Source organism: Carcharodon carcharias, chromosome 15 (genome assembly GCF_017639515.1).
Source record: "Carcharodon carcharias isolate sCarCar2 chromosome 15, sCarCar2.pri, whole genome shotgun sequence".
Classification (NCBI taxonomy): Eukaryota; Metazoa; Chordata; class Chondrichthyes; order Lamniformes; family Lamnidae; genus Carcharodon; species Carcharodon carcharias.
This window is the reverse complement of record NC_054481.1, coordinates 123,455,760-123,473,744: the sequence shown is the minus strand read 5'-3', so window position 1 is coordinate 123,473,744 and position 17,985 is coordinate 123,455,760.

Genomic DNA, 17,985 nt, shown 5'->3' with positions numbered 1-17,985 from the left:
TGCTGTCCTGGACTCAGCCGATGGCATCAGGGTAGAGAAAATTGAACATAGAGAGCGAAAAGCACTGGACCAGGTCGGCGTGTTCACTTTGATGAAACCAGCTCCTTTAATCTGAGGGCCCACCCTGAAGGTTTAAGTTTCCCTGATTCGACGATAGTTTGATTCTCCAAGGCGTGGGGTACAACTGAGTGTCGGAGACCCACGTATCTCCCGTCAGTGCCACCGGGGCCACTATTAGACAAAAGTACTTCAAAAGCCTGTGGGAAAACTCCCATTGAAATGTACTCAGTAACCCACTGACAGGAAGAGACTGGAAGGAAGGCAATTGCTAAGCCTGCATGGGGGTGGTGGTGGGGGGGGGGTGGGGGGGGGGGGGTGGTCACACTCACATTGTCCTGCTCCCATTGTGACTCAGGAAATTAGTGTAAAAAGTATTACAGCGCCTAAGCTGTGCTTCTTCTTCTTCCTAATTATGCAATCAGGAAACTGGCTGGACCTAAAACACACAAAATAATGCTTCCCCTCAACACCAGTGATTAGAATGCAAATAGTCTTCACGCACTTTGGCGCTTGAGTGGCTGGGGCAGTTAATTGATGGTCATTATTGAATCAAATTACTCTCAATGTGCTGAAGAAGGGCTGGGTGGGGTCAAGCCTCCTGTTTTCAGGCCTCATTGACTCGGGGCTTGCTGCAGCTTAAGGGCCAGATTCTGGGAGACCTGCCTCCGTGAGCTGACGTGCCTCCTGTTCAGCCTCAGTCTCAGGGACTGTAGGATAAAACGTGCACACAAAAATAAAAACCGCTCCTATAATTCAGGATAAGGGAAGCAGATTTAAAGACAGTGAGTACAGATCGGGAGCTGGCTCAAAGACACAGGCCTCCTGGATTCTGATCTAAATAAGCACACGTACAAAAGTGCTGAAGTGCAGAAATCTATCCTTTGCCATCTTGGGATTTAGAAACAAGAGAAGGTCATTCAGCCCATCCAGCCAGTTCTACCAATCATTGAGATCATGACTGATCTGCAACGTATCTTCATAGACTACCCTTTACCCCACATTCCTTAATATTTTTTGCATTACAAAATTTAAGCACGCTCAGATTTAAAATAAATAATTGATTCATCATCAATTGCCATTTATGGGAGAGAGTTCCAAACTTTTACCCCTTGTATATAGAAACATTTGCTAGTTTCACCCATGGTAGTCTGACTGTAATTTTTAGTCTATGTTTCCCAGTACTAGACTCCCTCCCCCACCCCCAACCACCAGTGATTTCTCTCTATCTACTCCATCTGTTCCCCCTAGTATCTTAAAAAATTTGATCAAATCACCCCTTAACCTTCTACCTTTGTTACTTTGAGTTGTAGGCTTTTTTTATTCATTCATGGGATACAGCATTTATTGCCCATCCCTAATTGTCCTTGAGAGGGTGGTGGTGAGCCGCCTACTTCAACCACAGCAGTCCATGTGGTGTAGGTACACCCGCAGTGCTGTTAGGGAGGGAGTTCCAGGATTTTGACCCAGCGACAGTGAAGGAATGGATGATACATTTCCAAGTGGGGATGGTGAGTGGCTTGGAGGGGAACTTGCAGGTGGTGGTGTTCTCATGTGTCTGCTCCCATTGTCCTTCTATGTGGTAGAGATCGTGGGTTTGGAAGGTGCTGTCGAAGGAGCCTTGGTGGGTTCTTTTTTAATTAGAGCAGCCATTAGTAATTTTGGAGGTAGAAATTTGCCTTGGGCAGTGATGGAGAACTGACGAGATTCCATCAGCCGCCTGTCTGATATTCACCATGGCTGAAGGCAATAATGACGGTTTTGACGGCAATTCTGCCCATTGTGTTTCACCCTTCATCTGCCAGTTTTCGCTCTCTTTCCTTTCTCTCCTCCGCTCCCTCACCTAAAGTGGACATACTTCACCTAACAACCAATGATCGTCCAAGGGCCGATCGACCACAGGAATATTCTCCACTGAATCTGAACCTGCCCTCGACACATTATAAGCATGCGTCCTGACAGCAAAGAGGGGCTGCCTGGTTACGGGCAACTCTCACCTGTGTGGTATGTGGTTGACTCTGAACTGCCCTCTGAATTACAAGCTACTCAGTCCAAGGGCAAACGGGGATGGGGCCACAAATACTGACCACTTCCCATGAAAGAATAAAGGATAAGAGGAGACTGAGGTGTACAAGATTATGGCTGGTTTACATAAGGTAGACAAAGAAAAGCTGTTCTTACAAGTGGACACAGGTTGAAGGTTTTGGTATGAGATGTAGGGGGTGGGGTGAGGGGGGAGGTGGTTGGTGTGAGGGTGAACACTTTCATGCAGTGAGTGGAACTCACTTCCTACGAGGGTGTTGGAGGCAGACACGATGAATGGTCACTTGAGGGAAATGAACTTGCAGGGCTACGGGCAAAGAGACTAGATTGCTCTACAGAAAGCTGACATGCACGCGATGGGCTGAATGGCCTTCTTCTGTTCCATTATGACTCTACGTGTCTCCTGCTTGTGTTCATATTCCTAAAGGCCGGAGCAAGGGCTATGATTCTGCTGCCAGGATAAGAATGCCTCTGGCTATCTGTAGTTAAATAGGATGTGCCTGTGATTTTGAAACCGGATGGCCTGTCATCACTAGGTGTTAAGTAATTTGATGGGCGGGGAGGCTAAATTAACATGCAAGCGGAGAGAAGAAAGCTGGTGATTAAGGCAGTGTCAGAACAGCCACCAGCAGCGGCTGAGTGCTTTGCAGTGAACGTGCGAGACAGGAATCACTCACACCCACACAGTAAGGGTAAGGAGACAGTACAGAAAAACTGGCTGATCAGGACCCTGTCACTGTCTGCCTGGGTACAGGGCCAATATGTGTACTCAAGGATCTCAGGGACACCATCCGACGTGGACAACGAGTGCTAACACCTCATGCACGGATGCACGGTAAACGGCCAGTTTGTCACGACTGCTTCCCACCACCCCCCCCCAACCCCTGCAGGCTCAGCGCCCTTTTGTGGCCGGTCACAGTGAGACCGATGCCATGATTGCAATGTGTTGCTCTTTTGGACCTGCTCTCTCAAAACTCGACCTCCAGTCACAAAATTATTCCGAAGCAGAGCAGGGGAGTTCTCCGTAGTGCCTCGGCCGATGTTTATCCCTCAAGCTACATCGCTGATAAACGATGGACCTGGTCACGCTGTCATTGCTGTTTGTGGGAGCTAGCTGTGCACATCTTGTCCTGCCGCATTTCCCTACTTACAAAAGTGGCGTCAGAAGCACTTCATTGACAGCGGAGCGCATTGGGAATTCCCGAGGTGGTGAAATGTGATATATAAATGCAGGCCTTTCTTTAAAAAAAAAAGCCTCGGTGCAACAGCTCTGTGTGATTATATAACTGAAACTGGCTTGTAGGGTCTAGTGTACAGCTGGATCCTCAGTTTCTCTACACTTTGGAGTGCAGCCAACAGAGGGATAGCTGCTTGCGTGTCTGCAGTTGGCTGCACTCCTGTAAGAGCCTTTGCAGGATGATTTTGCTGAGGCCCAGCTATCAGCTGAGGGTCTCTCGGAGCTGCTGTCTCTCATTATACTGAGGAAAGAGCTGCCTTCTCATTATAGCAGTTTTGGTGGATGTCAAAGATCCCATGAAGAACAGCCGGGAATTCTCCCAGTCTCCTGGCCAGCATTCCTCCCTCAGCCAACACCCTAAAAACCAGAGCAGGGGGTCAAGAGGGTGATGTTGGCCTGGATACCAGGAGAGCTCCCTGCTCATCCAATTTTTAAATCCAACCCAACAGACAGATCGGGGCCTCAATTGAGCATCTCATCCAAAGGACAGCACCTTTAACAAAAGCATTACTCTCTTATTAGTACTGAGAAAGCTGGTTTAAGCACTGTAAATGTAAAAAGGGCCAATAATCTCCCTCCCTCCAAAACTAAACAAGTTCCAATATTACAGCCCTTAGGAGTCCTGGTCACCCTCCCATCTCCCATCCTCCAGTAACCTGAGCTCATTCAAAATCTGGTGTTCATACCCTAACTCGTACCAAATCCCATTCACCCATCAGCCATGTGCTCACTGATTAACATTGACAACAAGCCCACAAACACCTTGATTTTTTAAATCATTGTCCTTGTGGTGCCCCCCCCCCCGCCCTTGACCTCATCCCTCCCAACTTCTGTGACTTCCTCCAGCCCTACAAGCCTCTGAGATCTTTGCTGCCCTCTAGGCCTGGCCTCCTGTGCAGATTCCACTCCCTTCGCCCCACCATTGGCAGCAACACCTTCAGCTGTCTGGGCCCAAAGCTCTGGAAGCCCCTCCCTAAACATCTCCACCTCTGTTTTTTTAAGACTGCTTAAACTTGCCTCTCTGGCCAAGAATTTCGTCAGCTGCCTTTTTGGACTCAGTGCAAATTCTCACACAGCTACGTTTCTGCAAAACACCTTGGGACATTCTACTAAGTTAAAGGCGCTATGTAAATACAAACTGTTCCCATAGTGACTGTGGGATCTACAATTTTGGAGGCAGATCTGACTTCCTATTGTCACTGTATCCGAGACACTAGAAAAGGCATCCATCATCCACCCAAACAACAGTGTCAATCAACCGCATAAGGCATTGGCTGGCGTAAGTAAGAAATTATGTAGTCTTGTTTTATGGCAACAGTTCACATGGAACCACTTCCGTTAATCACAAATGTTTATATTTATATTTCCTGTACTCTTGCGCCTTGTTTCTCAACAGGAGTGTGTGCAGACATGTGTTATAATGAACCTTTTGAATCCCTCCAGGCAATAACGCATTGGTATGCACAGTCAATTCCCATACATCCAGTAACTGATTTTCTTCACTGCTTTATCCAATTAGCAGAAGAATTTGGAACTCACAGGGAAAAGCATTTGTAAGAGCCGCCTTGCAACCTTTACACTGCTGCTGTGCAACTTTAGCCGCTGACGTTCCTTTGTGGTACTCGGGGAGTGGTACAGTGTAGCAGGTGCTGTCCTTCAGATGAAACGAAGCCAAGTCCACTTCTCCAAGGATTCCATAGTGCTTCTCAAAACAAAACCTTCGACTTCTCCTGGTGTCCCAGCCGGAAATCCTGTCCCAACCAACACCAATGAAAAAAAGATTAAGCAGCCACACGCACAGAAATGGCAGGCAGGGAATTTGTTGGTCCGTCCAGCCTGTCCGATAATTATGATCCCTTGTGCATCACAATGTAGGCCAGGATTTCATGGCCCTGTCGTGGCATGTCCCCCCCCCAGCGTGTCTCCCCACGGCATGTCTCCCCCCGGCGTGTCTCCCCCCGCCCCCCCACCCCCCAGCATGTCTCCCACCAGCATGTCTCCCCCCGGCGTGTCTCCCCCCGCCCCCCCACCCCCCAGGATGTCTCCCCCCAGCATATCTCCCCCCAGCATGTCTCCCCCCGGCGTGTCTCCCCCTGGTGGATGCGGCGAGCCATTTAAATCTCCATTCAGACCGGTGGGACTGTAATACCCCACCGGGCGGGAGGGGCCGTACAAACCTGGCCATAGACTCAGCCACCAGGAAAAGACAGATTGACGTTTCTATCGTGCTCTTGAGAACCAGGCATCTCAAAGTGCTTTACCAGCCAATGACGTAATTTCGATATTTTCACTGTTGCAACACAGGAATTTCAGCAGCTAATTTGCATACAGCAAGCTGCCACAAATAGCAATGTGATAATGATCAGATAATCTGTCTTTGTGATGTTGGTCGTGTGATAAACATTGGTCAGGGTGTCAGGGAGAACTCCCGTGCTCTTTATAGAAACTTTGCATGATGACATCATTACACACATGCACAGGTCCCCTGTGAGATTGGCAGCAACCTCTACCCTCTCCCCTGTTTGGGACCTCTCCCTATCCCCCCTCCCCTGTTTGGGACCTCTCCCTATCCCCCCTCCCCTGTTTGGGACCTCTCCCTATCCCCCTCCCCTGTTTGGGACCTCTCCCTATCCCATCTCCCCTGTTTGGGACCTTTCTCTATCCCCCCTCCCCTGTTTGGGACCTCTCTCTATCCCCCCTCCCCTGTTTGGGACCTCTCTCTATTCCCCCTCCCCTGTTTGGGACCTCTCCCTATCCCCCCCTCCCCTGTTTGGGACCTCTCTCTATTCCCCCTCCCCTGTTTGGGACCTCTCCCTATCCCCCCTCCCCTGTTTGGGACCTCTCTCTATTCCCCCTCCCCTGTTTGGGACTTCTCTCTATCCCCCCTCCCCTGTTTGGGACCTCTCCCTATCCCCCCCTCCCCTGTTTGGGACTTCTCTCTATCCCCCCTCCCCTGTTTGGGACTTCTCTCTATCCCCCCTCCCCTGTTTGGGACCTCTCCCTATCCCCCCTCCCCTGTTTGGGACCTCTCTCTATTCCCCCTCCCCTGTTTGGGACTTCTCTCTATCCCCCCTCCCCTGTTTGGGACCTCTCTCTATTCCCCCTCCCCTGTTTGGGACCTCTCCCTATCCCCCCTCCCCTGTTTGGGACTTCTCTCTATCCCCCCTCCCCTGTTTGGGACCTCTCCCTATCCCCCCTCCCCTGTTTGGGACCTCTCTCTATTCCCCCTCCCCTGTTTGGGACTTCTCTCTATTCCCCCTCCCCTGTTTGGGACCTCTCCCTATCCCCCCTCCCCTGTTTGGGACCTCTCTCTATTCCCCCTCCCCTGTTTGGGACCTCTCTCTATTCCCCCTCCCCTGTTTGGGACCTCTCCCTATCCCCCCTCCCCTGTTTGGGACCTCTCTCTATTCCCCCTCCCCTGTTTGGGACTTCTCTCTATTCCCCCTCCCCTGTTTGGGACCTCTCCCTATCCCCCCTCCCCTGTTTGGGACCTCTCTCTATTCCCCCTCCCCTGTTTGGGACTTCTCTCTATCCCCCCTCCCCTGTTTGGGACCTCTCCCTATCCCCCCTCCCCTGTTTGGGACCTCTCCCTATCCCCCCTCCCCTGTTTGGGACCTCTCTCTATTCCCCCTCCCCTGTTTGGGACTTCTCTCTATCCCCCCTCCCCTGTTTGGGACCTCTCCCTATCCCCCCTCCCCTGTTTGGGACCTCTCCCTATCCCCCCTCCCCTGTTTGGGACCTCTCCCTATCCCCCCTCCCCTGTTTGGGACCTCTCCCTGTCCAATCTCCCCTGTTTGGGACCTCTCCCCATTCCGTCTCCCCTGTTTTGAACCTCTCCTGTCCCCTGTTTGGGACCTCTCCCTGTCTCCTGTCTCCTGTCCCCTGTTTGGGATCTCTCCCTGTCCCCTGTTTGGAACCTCTCCCTGTCTCCTGTCCCCTGTTTGGGATCTCTCCCTGTCCCCTGTTTGGGATCTCTCCCTGTCCCCTGTTTGGAACCTCTCCCTGTCTCCTGTCTCCTGTCCCCTGTTTGGGACCTCTCCCTGTCTAATCTCCCCTGTTTGGGACCTCCTGTCTATCTCCCTTTGGACCTCCTCCCCCTCCCCTGTTTGGGACCTCTCCCTGTCCAATCTCCCCTGTTTGGGACCTCTCCCCATTCCGTCTCCCCTGTTTTGAACCTCTCCTGTCCCCTGTTTGGGACCTCTCCCTGTCTCCTGTCTCCTGTCCCCTGTTTGGGATCTCTCCCTGTCCCCTGTTTGGAACCTCTCCCTGTCTCCTGTCTCCTGTCCCCTGTTTGGGATCTCTCCCTGTCTCCTGTCCCCTGTTTGGGATCTCTCCCTGTCTCCTGTTTGGAACCTCTCCCTGTCTCCTGTCTCCTGTCCCCTGTTTGGGACCTCTCCCTGTCTCCTGTCTCCTGTCCCCTGTTTGGGATCTCTCCCTGTCTCCTGTCCCCTGTTTGGGATCTCTCCCTGTCTCCTGTCCCCTGTTTGGGATCTCTCCCTGTCTCCTGTCCCCTGTTTGGGATCTCTCCCTGTCTCCTGTCCCCTGTTTGGGATCTCTCCCTGTCTCCTGTCCCCTGTTTGGGATCTCTCCCTGTCTCCTGTCCCCTGTTTGGGATCTCTCCCTGTCTCCTGTCCCCTGTTTGGAACCTCTCCCTGTCTCCTGTCCCCTGTTTGGGATCTCTCCCTGTCTCCTGTCCCCTGTTTGGGATCTCTCCCTGTCTCCTGTCCCCTGTTTGGGATCTCTCCCTGTCTCCTGTCCCCTGTTTGGAACCTCTCCCTGTCTCCTGTCCCCTGTTTGGGATCTCTCCCTGTCTCCTGTCCCCTGTTTGGAACCTCTCCCTGTCTCCTGTCCCCTGTTTGGGATCTCTCCCTGTCTCCTGTCCCCTGTTTGGGATCTCTCCCTGTCTCCTGTCCCCTGTTTGGAACCTCTCCCTGTCTCCTGTCTCCTGTCCCCTGTTTGGGACCTCTCCCTGTCCCCTGTTTGGAACCTCTCCCTGTCTCCTGTCTCCTGTCCCCTGTTTGGGATCTCTCCCTGTCCCCTGTTTGGGACCTCTCCCTGTCTCCTGTCTCCTGTCCCCTGTTTGGGATCTCTCCCTGTCCAATCTCCCCTGTTTGGGACCTCTCCCTATCCCCCCTCCCCTGTTTGGGACCTCTCCCTGTCCAATCTCCCCTGTTTGGGACCTCTCCCCATTCCGTCTCCCCTGTTTTGAACCTCTCCTGTCCCCTGTTTGGGACCTCTCCCCATTCCGTCTCCCCTGTTTTGAACCTCTCCTGTCCCCTGTTTGGGATCTCTCCCTGTCTCCTGTCTCCTGTCCCCTGTTTGGAACCTCTCCTGTCCCCTGTTTGGGACCTCTCCCTGTCTCCTGTCCCCTGTTTGGGATCTCTCCCTGTCCCCTGTTTGGGACCTCTCCCTGTCTCCTGTCTCCTGTCCCCTGTTTGGAACCTCTCCCTGTCTCCTGTCTCCTGTCCCCTGTTTGGGACCTCTCCCTGTCTCCTGTCTCCTGTCCCCTGTTTGGGATCTCTCCCTGTCCCCTGTTTGGGATCTCTCCCTGTCCCCTGTTTGGAACCTCTCCCTGTCTCCTGTCTCCTGTCCCCTGTTTGGGACCTCTCCCTGTCTCCTGTCTCCTGTCCCCTGTTTGGGACCTCTCCCTGTCTAATCTCCCCTGTTTGGGACCTCTCCCCATTCCGTCTCCCCTGTTTTGAACCTCTCCTGTCCCCTGTTTGGGACCTCTCCTTGTCCCCCCTCCCCTGTTTGGGACCTCTCCCTGTCCAATCTCCCCTGTTTGGGACCTCTCCCCATTCCGTCTCCCCTGTTTTGAACCTCTCCTGTCCCCTGTTTGGGACCTCTCCCTGTCTCCTGTCTCCTGTCCCCTGTTTGGGATCTCTCCCTGTCTCCTGTCCCCTGTTTGGAACCTCTCCCTGTCTCCTGTCTCCTGTCCCCTGTTTGGGATCTCTCCCTGTCTCCTGTTTGGAACCTCTCCCTGTCTCCTGTCTCCTGTCCCCTGTTTGGGATCTCTCCCTGTCCCCTGTCCCCTGTTTGGGATCTCTCCCTGTCTCCTGTCTCCTGTCCCCTGTTTGGGATCTCTCCCTGTCTCCTGTCTCCTGTCCCCTGTTTGGAACCTCTCCCTGTCTCCTGTCTCCTGTCCCCTGTTTGGGACCTCTCCCTGTCTCCTGTCTCCTGTCCCCTGTTTGGGATCTCTCCCTGTCTCCTGTCCCCTGTTTGGGACCTCTCCCTGTCTCCTGTCTCCTGTCCCCTGTTTGGAACCTCTCCCTGTCTCCTGTCTCCTGTCCCCTGTTTGGGATCTCTCCCTGTCCCCTGTTTGGAACCTCTCCCTGTCTCCTGTCTCCTGTCCCCTGTTTGGGATCTCTCCCTGTCTCCTGTCCCCTGTTTGGGATCTCTCCCTGTCTCCTGTCCCCTGTTTGGGACCTCTCCCTGTCTCCTGTCCCCTGTTTGGGACCTCTCCCTGTCTCCTGTCTCCTGTCCCCTGTTTGGGATCTCTCCCTGTCCCCTGTTTGGGATCTCTCCCTGTCCCCTGTTTGGAACCTCTCCCTGTCTCCTGTCTCCTGTCCCCTGTTTGGAACCTCTCCCTGTCTCCTGTCTCCTGTCCCCTGTTTGGAACCTCTCCCTGTCCCCTGTTTGGAACCTCTCCCTGTCTCCTGTCTCCTGTCCCCTGTTTGGAACCTCTCCCTGTCCCCTGTTTGGAACCTCTCCCTGTCTCCTGTCTCCTGTCCCCTGTTTGGAACCTCTCCCTGTCTCCTGTCTCCTGTCCCCTGTTTGGGATCTCTCCCTGTCCCCTGTTTGGAACCTCTCCCTGTCTCCTGTCCCCTGTTTGGGATCTCTCCCTGTCCCCTGTTTGGAACCTCTCCCTGTCTCCTGTCTCCTGTCCCCTGTTTGGGACCTCTCCCTGTCCAATCTCCCCTGTTTGGGACCTCTCCCCATTCCGTCTCCCCTGTTTTGAACCTCTCCTGTCCCCTGTTTGGGATCTCTCCCTGTCTCCTGTCTCCTGTCCCCTGTTTGGGACCTCTCCCTGTCCAATCTCCCCTGTTTGGGACCTCTCCCCATTCCGTCTCCCCTGTTTTGAACCTCTCCTGTCCCCTGTTTGGGACCTCTCCCTGTCTCCTGTCCCCTGTTTGGGACCTCTCCCTGTCTCCTGTCTCCTGTCCCCTGTTTGGAACCTCTCCCTGTCTCCTGTCTCCTGTCCCCTGTTTGGGATCTCTCCCTGTCCCCTGTTTGGAACCTCTCCCTGTCTCCTGTCTCCTGTCCCCTGTTTGGGATCTCTCCCTGTCTCCTGTCCCCTGTTTGGGATCTCTCCCTGTCTCCTGTTTGGAACCTCTCCCTGTCTCCTGTCTCCTGTCCCCTGTTTGGGACCTCTCCCTGTCTCCTGTCTCCTGTCCCCTGTTTGGGATCTCTCCCTGTCTCCTGTCCCCTGTTTGGGATCTCTCCCTGTCTCCTGTCCCCTGTTTGGGATCTCTCCCTGTCTCCTGTCCCCTGTTTGGGATCTCTCCCTGTCTCCTGTCCCCTGTTTGGGATCTCTCCCTGTCTCCTGTCCCCTGTTTGGGATCTCTCCCTGTCTCCTGTCTCCTGTCCCCTGTTTGGGATCTCTCCCTGTCTCCTGTCCCCTGTTTGGAACCTCTCCCTGTCTCCTGTCCCCTGTTTGGGATCTCTCCCTGTCTCCTGTCCCCTGTTTGGGATCTCTCCCTGTCTCCTGTCCCCTGTTTGGAACCTCTCCCTGTCTCCTGTCTCCTGTCCCCTGTTTGGGATCTCTCCCTGTCTCCTGTCCCCTGTTTGGGATCTCTCCCTGTCTCCTGTCCCCTGTTTGGGATCTCTCCCTGTCTCCTGTCCCCTGTTTGGGATCTCTCCCTGTCTCCTGTCCCCTGTTTGGGATCTCTCCCTGTCTCCTGTCTCCTGTCCCCTGTTTGGGATCTCTCCCTGTCTCCTGTCCCCTGTTTGGAACCTCTCCCTGTCTCCTGTCCCCTGTTTGGGATCTCTCCCTGTCTCCTGTCCCCTGTTTGGGATCTCTCCCTGTCTCCTGTCCCCTGTTTGGAACCTCTCCCTGTCTCCTGTCTCCTGTCCCCTGTTTGGGATCTCTCCCTGTCCCCTGTTTGGGACCTCTCCCTGTCTCCTGTCTCCTGTCCCCTGTTTGGGATCTCTCCCTGTCCAATCTCCCCTGTTTGGGACCTCTCCCTATCCCCCCTCCCCTGTTTGGGACCTCTCCCTATCCCCCCTCCCCTGTTTGGGACCTCTCCCTGTCCAATCTCCCCTGTTTGGGACCTCTCCCCATTCCGTCTCCCCTGTTTTGAACCTCTCCTGTCCCCTGTTTGGGACCTCTCCCCATTCCGTCTCCCCTGTTTTGAACCTCTCCTGTCCCCTGTTTGGGACCTCTCCCCATTCCGTCTCCCCTGTTTTGAACCTCTCCCTGTCCCCTGTTTGGAACCTCTCCCTGTCTCCTGTCTCCTGTCCCCTGTTTGGGACCTCTCCCTGTCCCCTGTTTGGAACCTCTCCCTGTCTCCTGTCTCCTGTCCCCTGTTTGGGATCTCTCCCTGTCCCCTGTTTGGAACCTCTCCCTGTCTCCTGTCTCCTGTCCCCTGTTTGGGACCTCTCCCTGTCCAATCTCCCCTGTTTGGGACCTCTCCCCATTCCGTCTCCCCTGTTTTGAACCTCTCCCTGTCCCCTGTTTGGAACCTCTCCCTGTCTCCTGTCTCCTGTCCCCTGTTTGGGACCTCTCCCTGTCCCCTGTTTGGAACCTCTCCCTGTCTCCTGTCTCCTGTCCCCTGTTTGGGATCTCTCCCTGTCCCCTGTTTGGAACCTCTCCCTGTCTCCTGTCTCCTGTCCCCTGTTTGGGATCTCTCCCTGTCTCCTGTCCCCTGTTTGGGATCTCTCCCTGTCTCCTGTTTGGAACCTCTCCCTGTCTCCTGTCTCCTGTCCCCTGTTTGGGACCTCTCCCTGTCTAATCTCCCCTGTTTGGGACCTCTCCTTGTCCCCCCTCCCCTGTTTGGGACCTCTCCCTGTCCAATCTCCCCTGTTTGGGACCTCTCCCCATTCCGTCTCCCCTGTTTTGAACCTCTCCTGTCCCCTGTTTGGGACCTCTCCCTGTCTCCTGTCTCCTGTCCCCTGTTTGGGATCTCTCCCTGTCTCCTGTCCCCTGTTTGGAACCTCTCCCTGTCTCCTGTCCCCTGTTTGGGATCTCTCCCTGTCTCCTGTTTGGAACCTCTCCCTGTCTCCTGTCTCCTGTCCCCTGTTTGGGATCTCTCCCTGTCCCCTGTCCCCTGTTTGGGACCTCTCCCTGTCTCCTGTCTCCTGTCCCCTGTTTGGGATCTCTCCCTGTCTCCTGTCTCCTGTCCCCTGTTTGGGATCTCTCCCTGTCCCCTGTTTGGGACCTCTCCCTGTCTCCTGTCTCCTGTCCCCTGTTTGGAACCTCTCCCTGTCTCCTGTCTCCTGTCCCCTGTTTGGAACCTCTCCCTGTCTCCTGTCTCCCTGTCCCCTGTTTGGAACCTCTCCCTGTCTCCTGTCTCCTGTTTGGGACCTCTCCCTGTCTCCTGTCTCCTGTTTGGGACCTCTCCCTGTCTCCTGTCCCCTGTTTGGGACCTCTCCCTGTCCCCTGTTTGGAACCTCTCCCTGTCTCCTGTCTCCTGTCCCCTGTTTGGGATCTCTCCCTGTCCCCTGTTTGGGACCTCTCCCTGTCTCCTGTCTCCTGTCCCCTGTTTGGAACCTCTCCCTGTCTCCTGTCTCCTGTCCCCTGTTTGGAACCTCTCCCTGTCCCCTGTTTGGAACCTCTCCCTGTCTCCTGTCTCCTGTCCCCTGTTTGGAACCTCTCCCTGTCTCCTGTCTCCTGTCCCCTGTTTGGGATCTCTCCCTGTCCCCTGTTTGGAACCTCTCCCTGTCTCCTGTCTCCTGTCCCCTGTTTGGGATCTCTCCCTGTCCCCTGTTTGGAACCTCTCCCTGTCTCCTGTCCCCTGTTTGGGATCTCTCCCTGTCCCCTGTTTGGAACCTCTCCCTGTCTCCTGTCTCCTGTCCCCTGTTTGGAACCTCTCCCTGTCTCCTGTCTCCTGTCCCCTGTTTGGGATCTCTCCCTGTCCCCTGTTTGGAACCTCTCCCTGTCTCCTGTCTCCTGTCCCCTGTTTGGGATCTCTCCCTGTCCCCTGTTTGGGACTTCTCCCCATTCCGTCTGCCCTGTTTGGGACTTCTCCCCATTCCGTCTCCCCTGTTTGGGACCACTCCTGTCCCGTCTACCTAGTAGCCCGTCTGGGACACTTGTTGGCGATGACACTCCGCACCCGGTCACCTGACCTGGGGTTTCCGTGCCTTATTTTCTCTTTCTTTATGTGCACGTACGCGGGGCCTGTCCTGGGCCTGAAGAATGTAAAGGTGAAGGACTGCAAATGTGTTGCCTGCTCCCTGTCTGCGCCTGTGCAGCCGTCCGGACTCAACACTGAGGTAGGCTGGGATACTGTCAGACATAGTTTTTCCGTATTCTGTTCACTTTCTCTGTAAGTAAATTGTTTCTAGCCTCCTGTTTAATTATTTTTTCATTACTAGGGGACATGATAACATTCTTCTTATAAGATTAACAATTGAATTTACTCACCTGTTGACAAAGGAATGAATACAATGGATGTAGATGTGGCAGCATTTTGAATTTCCAATTTTCATTTATTAATCAGAAACAATCCCTGCAGTGCAGTGACAAAACAACGAGGGACAGCAACCGATGTAACTCCCTGCTAACTACTTTAGGAACATAGGAAATAGGAACATGAGTAGACCATTCGTCCCTCGAGCCAGCTCCGCCCATTCCATAAGATCATGGCTGATCTTCTTGTGTTTCAATTTCCACATTCCCATCTAACCCCCATAACCTTTGCTTCCCTTGCCTAACAAGAATCTATCCATCTCTGCTTTCAAAATATTCAGCGACCCCGCCTCCACCACTGAACCAGAGAGTTCCAAAGTGCCCCTCAGTTCTGGACTTGCCTACAAGAGGAAACATTCTTTCCTTGTCAAGACCATTCAGGATCTTATATACTTCAAGCAAGTCACCCCTCACTCTTCTAAACTCCAGAGGAAACAAGCTCAGTCTGTCCAACCTTTCCTCATAAGTCAACCCACTCATTCCAGGTATCAATCTAGTAAACCTCCTCTGAACTGCCTCCAATGCATTTACATCCTTCCTTATCTAAGGAGACCAAAACTGTAAACAATATTTGAGGTGCGGACTCACCAGTGTCCTGTATAACATCCTTACTTTTATGTTCAATCTCTCTTGTAATAAAGGATAGCATTCTATTAACCTTCTTAATTACTTGCTGTACCTGTATACTAACTTTTTGTGACTCGTACTAGAACACCTAGATCCCTCTGCACCTCGGAATTATGCAGCCGTTCTCTGTTTAAGTCATACTCTGCTTTTTGTTCTTCCTGCCAAAGTGAACAACTTCACATTTTCCCACATTAAACTCCATTTGCCAGATCTTTGCCCACTCACTCAACCTATCTATATCCCTCTGCTACCTCCTCATGTCCTCTTCACAACATACTTTCCTACCTATCTTTGTGCCATCTGCAAATTTAGCTACCAGGTCTTCACTCCCCTCATCTAAGTCACTGATGTAAAATGTAAAAAGTTGAGGCCCCAGTACAGGCCCCTGTGGGAGTCCACTCATCACATCCTGCCAACCAGGATCATAATCTTTATTACAAGAGAGATTGAACATAAAAGTAAGGATGCAATACAGGGCATTGGTGAGACCACACCTCGAATATTGTGTACAGTTTTGGTCTCCCTATATAAGGAAGGATGTAAATGCGTTGGAGGTGGTTCAAATGAGGTTTACTAGATTGATCTCATTGAGCTGGGGAAGTGATAGTGATCTCTGTGTGCTCACTTTTCTTTTCCCCTTAACAAGGTGCAATTCAACTAGATGGTCAACTCTTGCTTAATGTGTATTTGAGCTAAAGGGGCACATCTCAGTGCAGGGTGAGGATAGGATCAAGGGTGCAGACATAAAGCAGGGCTGCTTTCAGATAAAACATTAAACTGGGGTCCAGTTGACTTATTCTGGTGAGGGTCACAAAGATTGAAGTGTAATTTTCTGAAAATTCTCCCAGTGTCCCAGTCCTTCCCTACCCTCGTGAAGGAATCTGTGTAAAGAAATACAGCCATAATTAAGCATTATAAGATGAGTTATTTTCCTATAAACAAGAACTTAAAGAATTTAGGCTTCATTTTGTTTAAAAAGGTACGTACATCTCACAATGCCTGACCACAGGATTCTGCATGCATAGACTGCGTCTTTTACAGCAATAAGAGAATCTCTGATAAGAAAGGCCCACACCCTAAAACTGCACACCAGCACATTTTGTTTTTGCACACTGTCAGGAAAGGGAAACACAATGTAGGATTTGCATGAGTTTATACTGATAATCCTAAACCCCACTCAACTGGAATTTTTACAACCTAGAACCACATTATAATCTTAAAACGCAGACTGCTGACTAATGCAAATTGAGCATCAGAATCCTCACAAGCATGGCTTTCCTAAAGTCAATAAGGCCCACAGCTTACATAGAATTTAACTGTTATATAAATTTCCTTGGAATCAAAAGGGGATGCTGCCCTTAAGTAGAAATTAACAGTGATCAAAACCAAATTTGGAGCATAAAGAGGCTGAGCCTAATTACAATTAAGATACCACCCCCATATGTAGAATATTAGCTGTGCAGCCTCAAAACACACTATAAAAGTTGAAACAGACATCGGGTCTTTAGATTTGCTTAACCCGCTGAGGTGATTTGCACAAGGTGAAGGTTTGAGTGCTGAGGCTCAGCAAAGGTAATTCTCCCTTTAACTGGGGCAATGTCACCTCACTGACTCTGTAGTCTTCGCTTGGGGACTTTAAAATAAATGCTACTTTAATAATTAATGGATTTCCTATAATATTTTATTGTAATAATAATTGACATTTAAAATTTGGACTCTCTATTAGGAGGAAGGTTGCGTTTTCTCCCTTTTTTTCTAGAACCTATTTGATGTTGGGATTGACGTTGAATTGCATGTTCGCTTCTTTAATAAACTTCTATACATTTTAGAATTTATATTCTCTCACATCGTCTTCTGTATCATTAACTCGAGAACCAGGCTCCATCCTCTCTTTGATGGAATAGCTCCCGGGCTATAATAATATCTGGGATGCCATAGTCCATTTTAAACTTGTTAAAAAGGCTATCCAGAGGACGATAATGCTCTCAGCCGGATGCTTTCCTTTGGGGAGAGATGGATCGGCCCTTCAGACCCAATTAGCATCTCTAGAATCTGTCTTTCTCAACCTAAGTTTGAGAGGAACAATCCGAGAAGTACTCCTGATCTGGGATTGTCTCAAAAAGGGACTAGGATTATAATCCACCACAGTTAGCATCTAGCGTGATTCTGAGCTTCATACGGAACCCTCTATCTACACCTGAAGGCATCTTTTAGATAAAGTATAGAAGGAGTGTTTCACTGACAGTGGTACTAAGACCTAGGTTTAAGTCTCTGGACACAGGGCAGCTCTGATCAGTCCTTGTAGATCTTAAATCAAGAATTCCTTCATTATAATGTCAGGATTTAGAAATTTCTCATAAAATTCATATCAAAATCCTAACCGAGGTTAGGAGCTGACCAAATGTTAGATGTTGCCGGAATTGGCCAAGTCTTTCAGTTGGGCAATTCAGCAAATTGTTTTATTTGTGAACAAAACCCTATCCCGAGACCTCCACCAGAGCGGGTGATAGTCTTTGAAATAGAGGGTTTTGATGCCAATGGAGCAATTAGAGCCCATGGCGCAGTTAATCCCCTGAACCAAGTTATCCCGTGGGATAATGAAACAGACACGCTAGACCCACAAAATGACTTGATGATAAGGTGCACACCTGCACAATTGGGAGCCTTAGTCAATGTCACTCAACAAGGCCGAGGAAACCGTGGCCAAATAGTAGAACTTGGAGCAACACAAGCGTGGCAAAATCCTGATGGAATAAATGGCCAAATTCTTATTGAAGATTTTAGACAACTTGAAATCCATTATAACCAATACAAACAGGCACTAACTCAAGTTGTAGAATCAACCACAGGTACAGCCAACAGGCAAAAAGACATCCAGACCCAACTAGATCAAACTTGCCTAGAGGCCGGAGAAAAAGACCTGCTGGAGGAACTCCTTAAGAAATACTACCCTCACCTATAACGTCATCCAAATCAATGTGACAAGGTAGATATTGAGCCTCACTCACTTGATGCTAGCTGGCACAAGCCCAAAAAACAATGGCCTATCCAAGCCCATTAGTGGAAATTGGATCTTCTTAAAAGCAGTAAAGAATTGGAAGAACAAGGTGCCCCAATAAAAATGCATTCGAGATCAAATTCACCATTGTTTGGTGTTAACAAACCAGATAGGGGGTGGGGATTAGTAGTTCATGATACAGGCTTAAATAAATTAACAGCCCCACATACTGTACAGCAACACAATTCCACAGCCCTCTCCAGAATCAAGAGGGAAAAATATAAACCCTGTGTTGATCTAGCAAATGGCTTTCGGTCACATCCAAACAAAGAGACTGATTGGCAAAAGAACAGCTGTGACGGGACCTGTTGGATATCAGTACTGCTGGGCCAG